The 18,886-nt window shown below is 38.1% G+C and overlaps 1 protein-coding gene across 1 annotated transcript in view; it reads right to left on the bottom strand.

Moving 5' to 3' along the window:
• The window catches only part of HAO1 (hydroxyacid oxidase 1), a 390,969-nt gene that overhangs the window by 322,284 nt on the left and 49,799 nt on the right, over positions 1 to 18,886 (bottom strand). The window contains exon 9 of the mRNA XM_048938310.1: positions 16,802 to 16,877. The gene's annotated coding sequence lies outside the window, so the exon portion shown is untranslated. The remainder of the gene's footprint in view (positions 1 to 16,801; positions 16,878 to 18,886) is intronic.

The following is an 18,886-nucleotide window of genomic DNA, read 5'->3' on the forward strand; positions in this document are numbered from 1 at the left end:
CTGATGTCACAGCTCACAATTAACAAAAACACTGAGGAAAGAAGAAAAAAAAAAAAAACCACAGAAAAATAAATAAATCTAACCAGTGCTGCTTGGTTAGGCCTTGATATTTATTTAGCATTCCCTTTGTTGGCAGTTAAATGCATGTTTAGTAAGGAGTGTCAACGTGTTTTCCTTTATCAATTCAGCCAGCTTTTTCTTTCCCCATTTTTCCCCACTCCAAATTCAATTTTCCTCTTGGAGATAGGAAAAAAAAAACAACTACTACTCATCAAGAAAACGAACTTGGGCTCTGACTCTCATACGACTTTTCCATTCTTTGAAATTCACTGTGGATCTGTATATGACGGGGTTTCCTTTTGCACTTCTTGGCAAAAGAAGGCTTGGAGCTGGCTAGTGAAAAATCCACCCTTTGCTGTATTTTGCCCACAACATTGCCTTCAAAAGCCAAAAATCACAATCTGATATACAAAGGGAACGCTCAGTGGCTTAGAAGCTTGCCTCCTCCACTTACTTATGCAGTATATATTCCCTTGAGTCTAAGCGTGCACATGAATTCCTCTCCTTGTCTAGTCTTTCTGCTCTATTGACACTGCAGCATGATTGACACTGTCCATTGTCCACATCAGAATGAACAGAAATGAAACAACACCAGAAAGATGCCTGTGTCCAATATTTCTAACTAGAGAGAGAAGAAGAATGGTCTTATTCTTGTCCTAATTCCTGACAGAAAATATGACCACAACAAGTCTGAAAATACACCACAGCTTGTCTCTAATATCAGCATCACTTGAGATCTGAAAGCTACCTGGCAAAGACCTTTTACAACTAAGCAGCTAGAAATTGATGTAAAAACTAAAGACTGTGATAATAACCAATGGAACTGTTTGATGTATGAGTGAGTAAAAACTTTAATTAAAAAGAAACAAAGTGTCTATAGCTGGTTTCTCCATTTTTGTATGCAATGGCCACGTTCTGTGCTCCTTCCATTTGTATTCAGAAATCTGAGGCAACAAAAATTGGGCTCAGTTTCACTTTTGTTGGACTTGCTTCATGTCTTGTGAATGAGAACATGGCCTACATGTCATGTTCTTAGAGCAGGGGCAAGGGAGCATGAGTAGGAAAAGATCCAGTGGATGCCTCAATATGTATGACCATAGTACAAAACATACATGTCCGATGAGACTTTTGACACAAGCTGATCCTCCAACTGACCACCAGCACAAAGCATCTGTATACCATCGTAAAGCTGTTCAATCTTACAGTGCAAGTTGTGCCCTTCACAGACTGACACTAGGTTCTACAAGAAAGGATTGGAAGAAGAGCTGTGTGACAGCATCTACATTAATTTCAGTAAAGTCTTTGTTGATACTCCGCAATGAACTTAGGGATATCCTTCAAAGATACCGGAGACAATAGCAGCCTTTCTTTTGACGTGCCCACGTATTCACTTAGGCTCTAACCTCATATAATATCAAATAAAAGTACACACACTTGGTGTGATTTCTGCTGCTCCTAAAGTCAGTCATTAAAATGGATAAAACTGGAGGTACAGGAATCCCAATTGACAAAATCCCCTTTGTCCCTCATCATATATATTGTAAACTTACAAGAGATTGTAAATTTGCTTCACATAAACAGTGAATAATCTGCTTAGCAGTAGTGGCAGAAACGCAAATACTTCTTTAGCCAAGGGCAGGCTAATACTACACCAGCAAACTCACATTCCCCACCTTAGTTTGGGAACGGTTAAAACAGTATAAAAGTGTAACACCAGTGGATAAAGCCTGTAGCATGCTGTACAGCCAAAAAGCAATATTTGAATTCATGTGGGGAAACATTTTGTGTGCTGCAGAAACCAAAACTCAGCTTTGAAGCCCCATGGGAGAGCTGATCTGGAAATGCTGTATAATTCTGTCTTAGTTGCCTCATGGAGCTGGAGTACAAACAGGTGACGTATTGTGTATTCTGGACTTCTCTTTGGAAAACTGGGCTCTAAACCACAAATATTTGTACACAGTCTCACCCTCTCACCAGGGCCATCATCTGTTTAAAAAAAAAAAAAAAGTGCAGGAAATTCAGTGCAACAAGAGGACTGTCAGTCACAGTTTTGCTTCTTATTCTGAGTGGGCTTTTTCTGAGAACACAAAACAGTAAAATTAAAAAGAAGAGAAAGCTCCGTCTCCTGGAATCTTGAGAATTTCAGTGTTCTTTTCTATTTGGTTTTACTCCACTGAAGGAGAAAAAAACTTGAAAACAAGAGCCCTAAAATATTTTTAAGCAAAAATAAATTATTTTAAAACTGTCTTTACTTTTAAGCCTTGGCCATAATATTGCAGGTATTGCCTTGTGATTTAAGGACCCTTAGAAATAACAAGATTGTAGATGAGCTCTCCTGCATATTCCATAGGTCACAATCCAAACCACTAGAATTATCTAATTCACATGTTATTTATTATGCAATATTTTTCCTGCCTGGAAAAAGCTTCCATTCCTTTATCTGTGAAACTTTTTGTTTGTTTTAAATAAGACAATGAACTGCTTTTAAAGACAAACTTAATTCTCTTGGAGAATTCCCTGTTTGCTATTGTACTTCATACCCACACACCAGCCAATTCAAACTGGCTTACATATAGATAGTTGCAGTAGCAAGTACTGTGGATATAATTCAAGTTAAAAGAGCACTTTCAGTGCTGATGGACACACTGCCTAGTTTTCACCTACTATTGTTTTTTCATGGCTATCTGCCCTATGTGAATTGCAAGCCACACAAGTAAGAAGAGTAGTTTAAAGTAGAAAAATTATCCAGATTTTTAAGATCCCTTGTGGCTCAGCAAACAAAATAACTCTCTGCTGATATTCTGGTATCCTCCTGAATTTTGTATCTTGTATGAAGCGTGTTGCATCGTTCTCCAGAAATCACCAAACTAATGACCTTTTCTGTTCATTCCTGCCAAGTAGCAGTTGGCAACTGTGGAACACACTTCAGAGAGCAATGCATTTTACTGATGACATCTTTAGCGTTCAGTTACATTCTTGTTAATTTAATTGACCAAAACAAATCGATACTGGAACAAGAACATCACCTTGCAAGTTTCAGCATATTGTCAAAGTAAATGGGAACCTGTACATGCAGATCCAAGCAATATTAGAAATGAAAGCTGGATCTGGAGAATCTCTCACCTCATCTGCAAACTTTGTAAGCAGCTCATAGCATTTAAAAAACAGTTAGCAAATTATTTTCCTTTAAAAGAATTTTCTTTTGTGTGTGTGTCCTAATACAACCTTTTTTAAACTACAGAAACAGCATCACAGTGTGCAAACGTAGATGATGTGACCAACAGTCCAGATGAGCCAATCTCCTGGAGCATTTTTTGCAGGGCAGGTGAGCTAATTCACTTAGCTTTAACCTTGCAGTGCAATGTACCAACAGAGTACAAGTTTGAAATACCAAGAACTGCAAGAGTCTCTCCAGGTTATGAGGCACTGATAAAGATTCCTGAGCAAACAGCTTCAGATGCTGCTGTTTCATCAGTGTTCTTTCATCTCTCTTTCAATCTCTAGGGATTACTGACTTCTCCAAGAGCTGTGAGCAAGAATATTTCTTTACACCTTTTGCTTCTTTCTCAGGTAAATGGTGTGAGCTACAGGGGATCTTGCCAGGTTTCACTGCTATTTATCTCCTTCAATTGTCTGGGTTAAAAACAACATTGTGGGTAGGTCAGAGTCTCACATAAACTTGGTCACAATAGCTTCAATAAACTCTATCACTTACTGACAGTCTCATGGCAATTTATTTACTGTTTTCCCTACAAATCCCCTAGCAATTGAAAAAAATGAGTATTTGAGCACTTTCTATTTCATTTTTGATCTCCACCTTGAAATTCATAGTGCACTTGGATGACGGAAAAATCTCATGCTAATTTGAAACTGACCTGTTTCCTCTATGTGTTTGTCTTCAGTTCTGTACCATTGCCTGGAATGAGAGAATTGCCTGGAATGAGCAGAATAGGGTCAACAGCAGCAAGTTGAAGCCTGCTTCAAACTGTTTGCAGGATCAGGGATTTCTGTGCCTGGAATGCATCATTGTAGTGGAGCACAGTTTTCAAACATGGCATCTGTATTGAAACACTGAAACTCATTGGAAGCTCTTAAACACTCCTTTTATGTAACTAAAGGTCAAAGGGAACTTCCAAATGTGAAATTTCTGACATCCAATTGAGTAGCCCACATTAAAAATTGGGCCAGTATTTAATTATGTCTGGAGAATACATGAGTTCACTGAGACAATTCACACTCACCTAATGTATTTTTCAGTTTTTTTGATGGTAAAACCAAATAAACATTCTTTTGCTCCACAGATGCAGTGGATCAAGGTTTAGCTTGTTACACTCAAAAAATAAATCAGTTTGTATTTCCTTGACTTCATTTTTCCAGCTTTGTCATTCTGTCTAAAAGCATACGGCACGGTCAAGCCAGGCATGGCTATGCATGTTAATAACCTTTGGAAAACTCCGGATACTTTCGTGCAAAATCCTTTTTATTTTTTCCAAAAAATTGTCAAAGCACACCTGGTGTAATATACTTTTCTCTCTCTCTCTTTTTTTTTTTAATTAAAGACTATGTTTCAAAAAGCAATTGAAATTGAAAAAAGAAAAACAAGGCCTTAAGTGGAACCACAACCGTGGTGCTGGTTTTCAAATCAAAAAGACAGTACAGTCTTCACAGGATATGGCTTCCAGCCAGTTGTTTAATGCTTGTAGGTCAATATACAACCAACCCAGCTTCTGCTGCCTAATTGACAAACCACATATCGAACACAGGAAGGTTAACAACTGTTCTTTCTTTCACCTAAAGTCTGTGTTGAGTCCTTGGGCCCTCAGCCCCTTTTTATTTTATCATTCACAAATATCTACTGTGAGCTCCCTCCAGGCACAACAGACTAACTGCATGCCTGAAAGAAATGAGACCCCTGGTAAGCACTGGGTGTCTGGTCAGTCAGGAGCCAAGCTAGCTGTTCATCATGCTCCTTGATTTCAGTCTGCCAAAGAGGTTTAGACCCACTGCTCCAAGCGTAAATTATTTGTGGATGAATGAACCACGAAGAATTTCCTCCAAAAATATTTTTGATTAATGGAGCCGTGACACCACAAGTCAATGCATCACCAAGCAGGTTAATATCTCTTTTCAAAAATGAATGTTAAATACACAGAATTGTCCCACAAAACACCAATAAAGAAGCAGCCTTTCTTTTATTATGCTTCTTGTTTGTTTGTTTTTTATTTATCTTCAGTTTTGTTTTTCTGGTATTCCTGACTGTTTAAAGGCAGAAAGCTCACACGCATAAGTAGATTCCTGGAGGACAGCGCATGAGCAAAGACTGAACAGGGAAGACAAATATTTACAAGACCCAGATATATCTATTTTAAGTGATTATAAAATCACTTTCCATGTGTACTAAATGCATTTCATCTCTTCTATTCTCTCTACAGCACAGCAGTAAAGTACAAAGGAAAGACATGGACAATAACAGACCTCCGTTGCATGCTGAATTAGTATAAATGGGGTATGATTTATGCTAGATATTCCAGTACATTAAGGGACAAGAGAAGCCACTAATCACAGAATCATACAGGTTGGAAGGGACCTCCAGAGATCATTGAGTCCAATCCCCCTGCCAAAGCAGGTTCCCTACACCAGGTCGCACAGGTAGGCATCCAGGCGAGACTTGAACATCTCCAGAGGAGACTCCACCACCTCCCTGGGCAGCCTGTTCCAGTGCTCCGTCACCTCACTGTAAAGAAGTTCCTTTGCACATTTGTGCAGAACTTCCTGTGCTCCAGTTTCCGGCCGTTTCCCCTTGTCCTGTCTCCACACACTGCACAAAAGAGTCTGGCCTCGCCATTCTGCCCCCCACACCTCAGATATTCATAGACCTGGATCAGGTCCCCTCTCAGTCTTCTTTTCTCAAGGCTGAACAGACCCAGCTCACTCAGCCTTTCCTCATAGGAGAGATGCTCCAGGCCCTTCACCATCTTTGTGGCCCTTTGCTGAACTCTTTCCAAGAGATCCTCATCTTTTTTGTACTGGGGAGCCCAGAACTGGACGCAGTACTCCAGATGAGGTCTTACCAGGGCAGAGTAGAGGGGGAGGATCACCTTCCTCGACCTGCTGGACACGCTCTTTTTAATGCACCCCAGTAAGCCATTGGCCTTTTTGGCCACAAGGGCACACTGCTGGCTCATGGCCAACCTGTTGTCCACCAGGACACCCAGGTCCCTCTCTGCAGAGCTCCTCTCCAGCAGCTCATCCTCCAACCTGTACCGGTGCATGCAATTATTCCTCCCTAGATGCAAGACTACACTTGCTTTTGTTAAACCTCATCTGGTTTCTTACTGCTCAGCTCTCCAGCCTGTCCAGGTCTCTCTGAATGGCAGCACAGCCTTCAGGTGGGTCAGTCAATCCTCCCAACCTCGTATCATCAGCAAACTTGCTGAGGGTGGCCACTATTCCCTCACTAATATTATTCCAGACAATATAATCATACAGACTCCTGGAGTTACTGCCCCTGCTGTACCATACTAGTAATGCCTCGTACTTCACTCTGACGAAGTGTCAACAAACTCCAGCAATGAAAGCATGGAGGTTTCAATTCTGTGGCCATAAGATACATATATAGTGTCTTATAGTATAAATATAGTCTTATATAGTATAGTATAGAGGCAAAAAACATGTGTGCGTTTCTTCCATTAATATTGAATGGGCAGATTTCATCTGGAAGAGAAATAACCTAAACTCTTACATTTATCAAGTATTACATTTGAAGAAGACAATGAATAGGTTCCATTAGCACAGGTGAGTCAAGAGAAACAGGATATTGTTCTGCCAGCTTCTGCTGACAGCGTTTTCCACATTTGCTGACCTTTGCTGTTTGAAGGTTCAGAACTTGAAATGTGAGGACTGTGAGCATACAACAGCCTCAAACTAATAGAACTACTTTTTCAATCTAGCTCCAAAAGAGGATACGGATAGTTTAGTAAAAATGCTCTGTTTGGGTTTAGAATTTAATTATCCTTACTGAAATGACCTTATGCATATTGACTATGGACAGCAGATCCCTCTTAGGCACCCTTTCTTGCTCCTAGTGTTTGTACTGCTGGAAGAAGAGATCAGAATAGCTCTGTATCATCCTTCTAGCCACCTGTTTCAGGCATCAATTTCATATCTTCAAAGTTTTTTGAAGCACATTTTGAAGATACTGCCATTCAGCAAGGACCTCCTCACACATACAGCGATAATAAATAAGAACATTTAAACATTTTGCATTAGCTAGCAGCTTGCAGAACACAAAATGCAACAGAAGCCAGGTTTTGTGTCTAAGCTGCTCATCTATCCTTGCCAAATCCTATCCTGCTTGATAACCTCTCTCCTTCCCCCCCAAGTCTAGTTTCTCCTACACACATAGAAAGGTATTGTTAAGAAGGTCGGTACTGTACAAGGGGCACAAATACAGATGTTTCTAACTTAGATTTGCATTGATTTCTGGCAGGAAAATTGCTTCAGCTTAAGCTTATATCTTCAAAGCTTTGAAGGACAGTTACTGTTTCTGCATGTTTGTTTCTTTTCTTTACATGACATTGAGAAATGCAATTCCTCCTGTAAAGGAGGGAAAATTCCAGTATCCATCATATTGAGGGATTACAGTCATTGCCATTAGCCTGCAAATACAGCTCAAGTCTGAATTACATTTTCTCTTAGGGTATTCTGAAAGTGAAACTGAGCATAAGACTTGAAATTAAAACAGATAGGGAACAAAAAGCCTGGGAATATCTCCCCTTTCCAGAAAGCAGCAGAAGTCATTTTACATTGTATACAGCATTGAATTGGCTTGGAAGATAAAGCTCAATTTGTAACTTTGAGAAAGGAAATTTTTATGATAAAAAAGTTAAATAACAAATTCATTTTACTTTATTACTCAAACACCAGTTTTCACTTTCACTAATTTAATTATTCGGGCTTTCTGATGAATTTAATTTACATAAAACTAAGTCTGTTTGCTTTGGAATTAAGTAGAATATGAATGGCCAACTGTTTTTCCAGTCTTTCATATTTTTCACATAACTGAGACTAAAAATCCAAAGTTTGATTTTTAAAATAAAATGCAAATCCAGTTGTCAAAAGTGCCTTTCCATTTCTGCTCCCTCTGAAATCAATACTAAGAAATTCAATCTTTCATTCTTGTGATTACGAGAAAAAAAACACAAAGGCTGCTGTATTGTTATTGTCTCTAGTCTGTAGATAGCTTCAAATAATGTCTGAGGGATGTGAACTCCTGTCTTTTTCGTTCTAGTAGAGAAGATCTAAATCCAAAATATGACTGTCTCTGTGAATGTTACTTGCTCTTCCACTGCTAAGGATGACAGCAGAAATGCTCACCTGAACTTCTGCAGTCTATCACTTTTTTTTACCGCCATAAGAAAAATCTGAAACTCTACCATCAGTCCAGCATCTGCCTGTACAACTTGTCTGAAACAGTACAGTAGTTCAAATAACTATTAGCACAGTTAGAACCAACACCATGGAGGGCAGAGAGCAACAGAACTCTCCTCATCTCTTGAACACCTCCACAATAGCATCTCCTTCCAGCTTCTATGTCCAAACAGAAGTTCTCCTTGCTGACACCGTAACCCAACCTGACGCATGGACAATGCAAAACTCACTTTCTCCTACAGGAGAATGAGTGCTTTGTGAGACCACAGAACATTAATTCCCTACCAAAATCAAAATCTCTAACCAGACAGCAAGTAAAAATAACTGAACAGTCACTTATTTGAAGCTCTTTCATTTTGAACAGTTATTTAGCAGCTGAGCAAGATTTCTCAGGCTTCTGGATCTACTGCTTCAAAAACAACATAACTGCCTGAGGGACTATGTAAAGTGATGGCACTATCCCCATTTGTACTCTCCCTTGGATTTCAGAAGTTCACAGACTATAAGCATAATTACATCAGCATTCTTCTATTCAGAAATGAAATTTTGTATTGCTAAACAGCCTTGTTCTCAGGTTTCTCAGTAGGCTCTTATGCCACTCTCACTGCCCTCTTATTCAGCTGACATCGTGCCACAGTGGTAGCATCAGAAATATTTCTGCTGTCTTTCTAAAAATAATTTCACAACTCCAGTCTAGGCAGATTTACTAGCAGTTAACAGTCTGATAATTTCAGTGGATCACATATTCAGTAGGATCCTGGAAACAATTTGTTTTCATTTTCATTTTTTCCTCATTTGTTTCTCATTTTCTTCTATCATTTGTTCTCATCAAAAAGTCTGCTGAAATGTAAAGCAAGTCTGTTTTATGTAATGTTATAGCTCTTCCAAACCAGAGCAAATATTTGCAGATATTCTGTGTTTTAATTAACTGGCTATGGTCTCCTCGAAGTGTGTACATAGCATTGGTCTATTTGCAGAAGAACTCCACTCACTAAGGAATGTGTCTGTTTGTTTTTTCCTCTTTTGTGTTTGTAATATTTGCCATTACCTGGTATATCAGCTTAGGAGTGTTGTATGAATACACTGATTCTGGCAATGAAGTTTGGAAGTAACTGTGTAGATTCTGTTTGTCATGTTTCTATGGTTATTCATAAATATTATGGCCAACCTCAGTCAATATATGTCATTTGCAAATGAAATATGTGTATTTTTTTTTTCAAATTATTAAAAGCTGTTTTCTTTCAAAACTCATTTAAAAGTACTCAGAAAACTCCAGTCAACTTTTTATTAATATAATTTAAAGGATGCCCAATGCAAACACAGTTACTCAATGCCAATGTCTTCATGTTTGGATCAGTACACTGCTTTTATGCATTGTTTACCTCTCTGCATGATTTGGTGGGAAGGAGAAGAGGGAGAAAGAGGAAAGCTACACAAATTTTAAAAAACGAAAAAATCCTCAGGCAATTTCTTTATTCCCTGACAAAGTAGTGCACTGGAAAATTAAAAGAAATCTGAACTGTAGCTCCAGTGGAAACCACTTGTCATCTATTGTCCAGATACAAGAAATGTTACTTTTCTTCTTCCATACACGCTGAAAGAAGAAATACAGCTGAATGCTTTGCAGCGACTAGCAGGCCACTAGAGACCAAATGTAATCATCCACTGGTTTTCTGGATGACACAAGCCATGGAAATTCACCCAGTTATTCCTGCATCAAGCCTATAACTCCTGCTACAGCAACAAGCGCGGTCATCAGCAAGACATCCATTCTTGATTTAAAGACTTTCAGTCCAGGTTCCCGGACAAATTTTTCCAAAGTTGTTAAATGCCCTCATTGTTACAAATGCAGCCTTATCCCTGCTCTCGTTGGATCCTCCTTTTTCTAGTGGTTGGCTCTTGTTACACCTTCATCTGTCAAGTAGATAAAACTCCACAGTGCGCTCTTTTGACAGCATAGAAAACTGTATGCCGTGAGCAAGCCACTTCTCAATAAAGTGAAAAGCCTGAATTGCTTCTGTCTTTTGATGTAAAGGAGTACTATTTACTTACTCTACCTTATCTTGCCTTTTAAATAACCAGTAAATGGAAATAGTCTGTGTATAAGGAATACCTCGTGACTTACTGCAAAAATAGCTGAAACCTGGTTTAATCTCTCCAGTATTTAATATCATCATTAAGGATAATATTATTTTAAGAATTACAAAGCTCTTCATATACTTTCACCTCCATCCCTCACACTTGCCAGTGTAACTGGAGCAGATAAAACACCAGTATAAGCAGTCAACATATAGGACTCATTGTTATCAAAAGACCTCCATAGACTTGCAAACATTTGATCCCACCTCACAGAGACTTCGCTCTGGGCCAGACTATCCACAAACAACTCATTAGTCCGTGTACTTCCCTGTTTATAAATTAAAATAGGAAAAGCAAGAAGTGACTGTTCACTTTTCCAACCTTTTGTATAGGAATAGAGCTGAACAATAAAATAATTTTTTCGGAAAATCTCAATTTCTTTTCTTTTGTTTGTGAGTAGCTCGAGATATTCTCAGATTCTTTTGAGAGGACTTGTGAACTTGTTTGCCATTTTCCTCACAGAACAACTTATGAGAAGTTTTTGTTAAAATTTTACTATTTAATTTAGTACACTACATTGTGCATGCTGTCAACAAAAAACAGTCACTATTTGTATTCAATGATTAGATACTTAGATCAAATCTACAAAGGTTGAATTAAGAACATGACACAGAAACAGTGTTTCAGCCTGTGCTTGAGCATTCACACATAAAATTATCTTCTTACGAATGTTATAGGAAAGTACTAAAAAGAAGAGACCAGAATGCAGGAGGCAAGTTTTGATGTGAGACTTAGCTGAGGATGAGAAGAGACATGCAATAGGGATGCATACGTGGCTGATACACATATGAAATCCTGTTTCTACCAGCACTTCTTGGTTGCTGCATGGTACATCACTAATTGCACTATAATTATTCATGCTGCTTCATGCACATTCAAAAAATATGGCTACATAGGTATTATGAACAGGTCTGAATTAAAAGCCATCTTTATACCACCTGCTTAGGAGTAGAGAACAGGGTCAGGATGTGGACAGCCAGCTGGCTCATACTAGAGTAGCATTTAGACTGACTTCAGATTTATTTGGAAACACTTTGATAATTGGCATCTCTATAACTACAGGAGCAGAGCCATGAATTACAGACACATGCTTCTCATTCTGATGATTTTGTAAGTGGAGGATATCACTCCATATTTCCTATACAAAGGTACCCTTTTCAAAAGTGGCCTTCTTTCTACATTTAGAGCTTATTCTGGAACTCTCTTAGCTAGTGTCTGAATACAGTTCAAATACAGTCCCGTTGCTGACATTTGCGCATCCTTCTCTTCAGAGTTTTCTCAGGCAAAATTCCATTGGCTTTGAGAAAGATTTTGCTTGAGCAAGAACATCAGATTTGACCTTTCAATTGCACAGTGACAAAATAATAACAGTTCAAAACAGATTTTTCTTTTTTTTTTTTTTGACACAATTCAAAAAATCAGTATGTTTGCTGCCACTGAAGCTCTCTTCTCCCAAAAATAACAGAAATAAGCTGTTTTTTCCAAAGCTACTTTAACATCCCTTGAAGAACCTCAACAGAGTTCAAAAGTTATTAAGCCAGCACCTTTGAGAGCCCATGCTTGCATCAAATTCAGCAGCACAGTCAGAAGTATCTTTTTGCTGTACAAGTGAAGGCAAATAGCTACACATGCAATTATTTCTGTGGAAGAGGAAGGCTGTCAACTCTGCTCCTGTCCAGTCCTGTATCTGTTAGTACATGTTTTTTTTCCCCTCCAACATCAAGACAAATAAGGGAGATCATGTGGTTCAGTGTCCAGTCTAATCTCTTTCCTGTGTAAATCTTGCGAATTGCTGTCTAAACAACTGTTCTATAGAGCAAGATCTTTGACTGACTGGCTGCACACATCACAGGGCCAGGTCAGATAGGTATCTCTTCACTTATCCCACGAATGTGAGAGGGAGGTCAGTAAAATTTTCATGTTAAATTTATGCTTCCTTAATTAAACTATTAACTACATGTAACAACAAAACCTGCCAGTGAAAGGGGAAAGGTGACATTACACCAAAGGAGATCACATGAAGTTTATGCAAGTTTATGAACTAGTCCATTATTTCATTCGTCCATTCACACTTTATTTTAGGACATTTAAGTCATAATTCCCTTTCCAAAACAGTCTGAAGTTCTTTCATCTTTCCAGTGGCTGAAGAAAAAATACTTAAGTATGCCCAGCTTACCATGCCCTCAAAGCTGAACAAGAGGTACTCTACTTTCCCTTTCAAACTTACCTGCTGTTGAAACCTGAGTAAAATCTTGGCCTTTTGCAAGACAATAGCAACATTCCCACTCATTTCATCAGAACCAAGGTTTCCCGTCTCATATGTCCTATTTAGGACTGGGTAACTTAGAAAAGCTGGAATTCTGGGTTGTTTTTTTCCTTTCCTTTTTTCCTTTTTTTTTTTTTTTTTCCTAAAGTCCAGTAAGACAGTGTAACTATCATTACATAGAGGAATTATAAGTCATAATTTTGGAGCCTGCTCTTTTACCAAAAATATTGCCTGGAAGGCTGGAAGCTGTGTCCTAACAAGGAACAGTAAGTCATGAATTTAAACCAACTACACCAGTCATCACTTGTAGCTCAGGGAGAAAAGAATTGTCCAAATGCTGCTGAAGTCAGTGCTAGAGTTGTGCTGCATTGTGAGTTAATAATGGAGAACAATACTGCATGGAAGGGCATATCTTTTCCAATTTTCTTGTCTTTTCAGTTTGTATTTCACCAGAAATTGTCATGTTTTAACATTTTTATTAGTTCTAGCACAGAGCCTGCACAAGTGTGACATATCTGTCCTGGTTTGCTTTGCCTATTCTCTCTCTGTCTTGTTAGCATTTTCTTTTAAGTATAAGGAACTCTAACCATGTCTGTATCTGTTTCTTCAAGATTCTTATTATGTTACTTAGGAAAGAAAGCTGGACCTGTAGACAATGTGCTGCCCCCACATCTCAAGAACTGCTGATGAAAACTAAATCTTCTGTACTTTATATTATTTACTTGATCTTTCTACTTTATGGTGCCACATTTCAGTAGCACATGAGGACACTGATGCATAAAAATCACAGAAAATTGAGAACACTCACAATACCCATAGAAAGTTCTCTGCGTCTATCTGCCTTGTCTTTGGAATTCAGAATTCTGCTCTGGCATTTTTTCTTGCTAAGTGCATTGATCCATGATTTTCAGGTCAACTTATTTCACAGCTTTTTATTGTTATTTGGTATGATGCAAGCTGCGTTTCACGGGGTTGGAGAGTCTTGAAATAGAAGGACATTGTCAATACTGAAAAGATCAATAAAGAGGAAGATTTTATAGTGTTTCCCAGTGATGGCCAGACTCTTTGTTGTCTCTGGAAGACCTTATATTGTCAAATCCTTTCCACAGAATGACAGAATTGTAAGCATTGATAGCAACCTCTGGGGTTCACCAAGTCCAACTCCCCCATCAAAGAAGGTTCCCTGTAGTGGTTTGCAGCGGAAAGCATACAGGTGAGTCTCAAATATCCTCAGAGAAGGAGATTCCACAACCTCTCCATGCAGCACATTGCAGAGCTCTGTCAACCTCACAGTAAATAAGTTCTTCCTCATATTTGTATGGAACTTCCTGTGCTGCAATTTTTTGCCTGTTACTCATTTTTTAAAATAATTGCTTATTTTCAAGTCTCTCCCTCCTCAGGAACATAGCTGTAATTTTCCTTGCTATCTTCAAACTTATCTCTATGGGTTCATGACTAAAACCAGAGATAGTTGGGTTTTTTTTGTTTTTTTTTGTTTTTTTTTAATTAGTGTTACTTACAGTAGCTATCAAAAAAACAGACCATCTCTTCATGCTCTGTAAGTCTGTACACCTAGTACAGAGGAGCTTCATCCATCATATATTCTAGTTACTTCTGCAAAATTTTCAAATCTGACAAATTTAATTTGACAATTTCTCTGTTCTTCAGTAATTGTTTGAAATCATGCTGCATTACAGCAGCTAGCTGAAAGAAGGAAAAGGGGTTTTAAGTGCTAACTTAAAATAGGGAGAATAAGCTGACTAGGACAGCTCTAGAAAACACAGAGTACCTAAAATACTGCCAAATCAACAACCAGTTGGAAATTTACTTCTGTAGACTTTTAATTCCCTTTCTAGACTACGTTCATCTTCACGTGTGCAGTTCTACTATCTTTTAATCTTTTAGTTGTTCACTGTAAGTCTTGAAATCATTATAACAATGGAACTGAACCATACTAAGGCATACATTTGACAAGATGGAAAGCTGTAGAACAGGAAGTCTTTAAGGTAAGTTGAAAGCTCAGAAAGCATCACACAGAGGCCCTAATAACTACTGAGCTGTAGAGTTACCAGGTTTGCCAAAAGCAACAGATTTCTTTCTGATCTCAGTGCAACTGCTTCCACACAAATCACATATGGCGACAAGTCATAGGGATTATGTTATCTATGCCTCCTCTGTTTTCTCCTTGTGTAGATTCTTATATTTTGATACTAATTCTCCTCCCCTATGAATGACCTTGTACATGAAATTTATAGCTTTACAGCTAGGGTTAGATAAGTACTATTTGTTCTAGTTTGGAATATGAAATAAGAAGGAGTGTTCTTTAATGGTTTAGGACAGACATTACTGTTTAGGAATGGAAACAGCCTCCACCAATCACTAGAACAACAAATAGGGAATTGGGAATCCCATATTTTGTCTTGGCTGTCTGAGTGAACAAATCAAGAAATCTTTCAGTGGCTCCAGTTCAACCATCAGTAAAGAGGAAATCTGATCATTCCTGTCTCCTTCAGAGGAAACCAATCTGCATTAAGCACCTACATATTAACATACAAATTACTATAAATGCATAAATCTGTGTCTCAGTAGTAACTTGTGGAAGTTAAATCAGCTCACTGTTCAGGAGAATGGCTCAGAGTCCAACACTCCCATCATACTCTAAACATGTTAATTGTTACCCATGCAGCAGTTGCCAAAATATCTTCAGAAGTGGCAGGCACTTAGCTTGATTGCCATAGGCATAGTATGCTTTACCCATTTCCTACGGTGAACACAAAGAATACTGTAGATGCCATAGCACTGTTCACTGTCAGAAATGGAAAAAGAGTTCTAATAAAAGGTTACTGCAACCACAGTGTTTGTATCAGTGTGTAAAGGCTTCAGGAGAATGGTCAGAACATTTCTGCAACCCCTCTTGAAAAGTCAATTCGCCTCACTTTAAATTTCCATCCCTTTACCACTTAATGATGCACAAGATGCTGAATTTGTCTAGTTTCACAGATTGTTTCTGGGTATATATACTACTCATCACTGGAAAGTAATAAAACAATCAAAAATGTTATGATTATGCAGAGAGAAATGATGAAATAGAGGGAGAATTCACAGTTAGGACTAGCTAATAAATTTGGGTGAAGAGTAAAATTCAATAAACAAACACTGCACAGGCCATTTTGTCCCTTGTAGAATACAAATTATGATTATGGCAGATATGTAACAAGGCTAACATGTTTTTTTTCTCTGCTTCTTTCCCATCCATTGCCCACTCAATGATTGCAGCATTTTGGGTTCTATTTTCTTGCTAAAGAAGGCAAAGTTAAGAAAGCAGGACACAAGACCAAGAGTCAACACACCTGGGGTTTTCTCTTGGCTATACTATTGACCTACTGCTTAACCTTTTCCGTCACTCTGTGGAAACAAATAACACCTTTATGTGGCTTTATTTCTGTTCCTACACTTCACATGCTGTATGAGCAGAACTGTCCCTACATACGCAGATTGTAATGCATAACAAATCTCCTGTCTTGGTCAGGGTCTTGACATCCTCAAATACTAAAATAAAACAAATGATGATTACAAACTATCCAAACAGTGCTCTCTCAGAGAGGAAAATTTGTTGGCAGAGAAACCTGTAGAGGAGTGTCATTCTTTCCATTTTCACTTCCTCTTGCTAGTTCAACATTCAACTTTCTATATTAATCCTACAAATATTCATAAAAAACTAAGAGCCATTTAGTGGTCATTGTTCAGACCTAATACTGGTGCAGTCCTTATCTGGGCAGTGTACTCACTTCTTAAATTGAAAGCTGATTTTCTGAAGGCTCAGTCATGGTCAATGATAATGCAGCGAATAGATCACACAGTTTGAACTGGTAAAGGATGAAAAGCAAACAGAAAACAGCCTGTTACCTTAGAGTCATTTACTTTATCTTCTCCTACATTTCTCCATTAGACTTTTTTGAATGTTGCCTTCAATTTCTGGAAACTAAAAAAAAAAAAAAAAAAAAAAATTAAAACTTGATATCACATGATTCATTAGAAAAGTAAGTAATAACAAGGGTTATAAAGTAAAGCTAAAATCTCTCCCTAGTAAAGCAATAGCAAAGTGTACTTAAAACATTCAAAGCCTGTACGAGATGCTGATTATCCACACCTCTCTGCAGCTTCCCCACACTCAAGATTAAACGTACATTTGTGAATGCTTGTGTTTTTAAAAGAGGAAGATATTTTTTACAATAAAATAATAGGGAGTGTGATATACACAGGAAAAGTATGTGTATACACATATACACACACACACACACACACATAGATGTAGGCTGCTCCAAAACTAATGTCTTCTATTTATTTCTGCAGAAACTACAGCAGATACAAAGAGCACAGTAACGCAGTTTGATAAACACTCAGCTACAAAACGCTATTTTTCTACACAGTCACCACCATTAAGCCATGCATTTTCACACCAATGAACAAGAGTCTGCATACTGGCACTCATAAAAATCTGTAGCAGTAGAAGTAAACCACTGTCACTGTTGCCACTACTAAAATGCACTACTCACCACCCCCCTGTGCTCACATCCACTGTTTGGTCTCTATAAACATTCAACAAGTGTCAGTGAATGTCAGTGAGTGTGATATTTTTTACATGGAGGAATTCAATTACACAACTCCACGTCAGATGCCATTTTGTCAGACTGCCCTTCTGCTGCCATCTGTTGCACAGCAGCAATATGTGACAGAATATTGGATACTGGTGGGAAGATTCACCCTCGACTGCCATTTCACCAACATCCACCTCTGATGTCATGGCTCAACATAATAAAATAAGAGGCATTATTACTTTCGGAGTAGCTTCTGTATATACACATAGTATCATACATATATATATGCATATGTATATATACATACGTAATCCTATATGAAAATCTCAAATAAAAATAGCATTTTTCCCAGAATTACCATTTAAAAAGAAGCTCTTTTTTCCTTTAATATGTAACAATGATATAACCCAAACTTTAACTCCAAACGTTAGCAGATGTCAGTCCTCCAGCATAAAGTGTGGTTTAGCATACTGAACTCCTGATTCTCAGACTATGCTTTAGAGTTCACTCTTGTTTAAAGCCTCATCAGAAACAAAAAGGGCTGAATGAATCTGAAAACACACTGTTCTTATGCAGCAAGGTAATATCTTAAATTCAGTCATCTAGCCAGTAAATTGTATAACAGGAAAATCCAAGTTGAAATATTCAGTCTGCCAAAGATTATAAATTCTTTGTTTTGCTTTGGAAACAAATGCACAGCAGAGACCAGAGTCATAGAGCTAGAAAAACATAACAAAGGCTTTGTTTGTAAGGGGATGGAACCACTGCTTTCTGGTCAGAGATGAGGTTGGCTGATGTGTTTTCCACAACAGTCAATCGAACAATTTCAGCACTCAATCCAAATACTAATCTACTGAATTAATTACATTTGGCTTTCTAAATTAAAATTACCGTCTGTAACGTATGTGTGATAAACAGCACTGAACACGTGACAAGAAAAGTAGCTTGTGAAAAGCTGGGCAAATTACAGTTTGAAGAGCCCAGAGAACTGCAAAACTGCACACTGAATATTTTCTTCCTGAGAAAAAAAAGCATAACAGCTTAATGAGGTTATTTGTTAAAAACCCCTCTGTTCACCTCAGTAATGGTCTGTGCAGCCCAGGTCTGGAAATGTCGTTGGTTTGACCAAAGCAATACTATCATCTAACAAAGCCAAATTTAATAGGAAAAATTCCACGGTAGCCAGAAATAATATACATACACACATACAAAAGAATATCCCAGCTTAGAATTTCTGCTGATTTGTTTGTTTGTTTTTAAGATTTCCACTCTCACAATCATAAGTATTCTCAAAACAAAAGCTGATAAAACTATGTAGCTGCATGGGCAGAGACGGGTGAGATCCCAGACCGCTGAACACAAGGCATTTGCAGTTCTGCAGCCCCACCGCATC

This window comes from Lagopus muta, chromosome 2 (genome assembly GCF_023343835.1).
Source record: "Lagopus muta isolate bLagMut1 chromosome 2, bLagMut1 primary, whole genome shotgun sequence".
In the NCBI taxonomy this organism is placed as follows: domain Eukaryota; kingdom Metazoa; phylum Chordata; class Aves; order Galliformes; family Phasianidae; genus Lagopus; species Lagopus muta.